Here is a 1,119-nt window from a genome sequence, read left to right as displayed (position 1 = left end):
CCCCCGGGGCCGCCGCCGGCGCCCCCACACTCGGGCAGGGCCTGGGCAGCGCGCAGGCGCGGGGGTGCACAGGGCGCGCGCGCGGGGCCGGCTCCGCGTGGGCGTCAGGGGGGAGGGGTGGGGGCGGCTCGTGCTGTGTGTTCCAGGCCCCGCGCGCGGCGGCCGCGACGAGAACTCGGGGAGGAGGAAGAGGGGAGGGAATTAAAGGAGCAGGAGTCCCCCCTTCCCGACCCCCCTTTCTTCACCAGCCCCCCCACACGGTTAAAGGGCCCGACGGCCAGGCCTCCCCTTTGGCCGGTATTATTTGTCCGCCAGAGCGGAAATACGTTCCACATCCCCCTCTTTCTCGCTCCCCCTCCTCTGTGCCTCTGGGCCCCGCGGCCCATCTGCGCGTGCGTGCCAAGTGCCGCGCGGAGGCCCGCTCGCCCGGGCCCGCCCCCGGATCCGGGCGGCCCGCGGTGCCGCGGACTCCGCGCCTCCCAGTGCGCGCGTTCCCGCCCGTCGTTCGGGCCGCGGGCTTGTCTTCGCCCGGGCGGCGCCGCCACCTGCTCCAGTGGTGGTGTCACTCTGGCTAAGCTGTGCTGATCAGGGCCCTGGTTACAGCCATAGACACTCCCAGGGCCCCAGACTGCTCCTGGGCTTTCTGAGCTTTTTAGTCGCTGTTGCCTACGCCTGCATCCCCTGTTGAGTATGTTCACAGCTCTTCAGCCACACATCCAGGCGTTCCCAACTCAACTGAAGCTAATAACCACCCCAGCCCACCTGGCCTAAATTATTTTTTAACTTCCTACCAGGCCAAACAATCCAGTGCCGTCAACTTGCCTCTCTTCCGTCTCAAGATAGTGTAAAATCCCATCTATTCTTCCCTCCTCTCCATTCTCAGAATTGACTCCAACTTCTTGCCAAGGCAAACTCCCTCCACTTGAACTGTGGATGACTTTGTCCACCTCATCTCCAGTACTACTAATTATGCAATTATTTATCTTAGTACTATTCTATCTTTAATCTTCCCAACTGTAGCTGTTTCTCCACCAGACTGACATGTTGTGGTGACCCCCAACCATAAAATTATTTTCGTTGCTACTCTATAACTGTAATTTTGCTACTGTTATGAATCAT

The sequence above is a fragment of the Hipposideros armiger genome, unplaced genomic scaffold, assembly GCF_001890085.2.
Source record: "Hipposideros armiger isolate ML-2016 unplaced genomic scaffold, ASM189008v1 scaffold_687, whole genome shotgun sequence".
Lineage (NCBI taxonomy): Eukaryota > Metazoa > Chordata > Mammalia > Chiroptera > Hipposideridae > Hipposideros > Hipposideros armiger.
The sequence above is the reverse complement of the archived record's forward strand: the minus strand, read 5'-3'. Positions refer to the sequence as shown.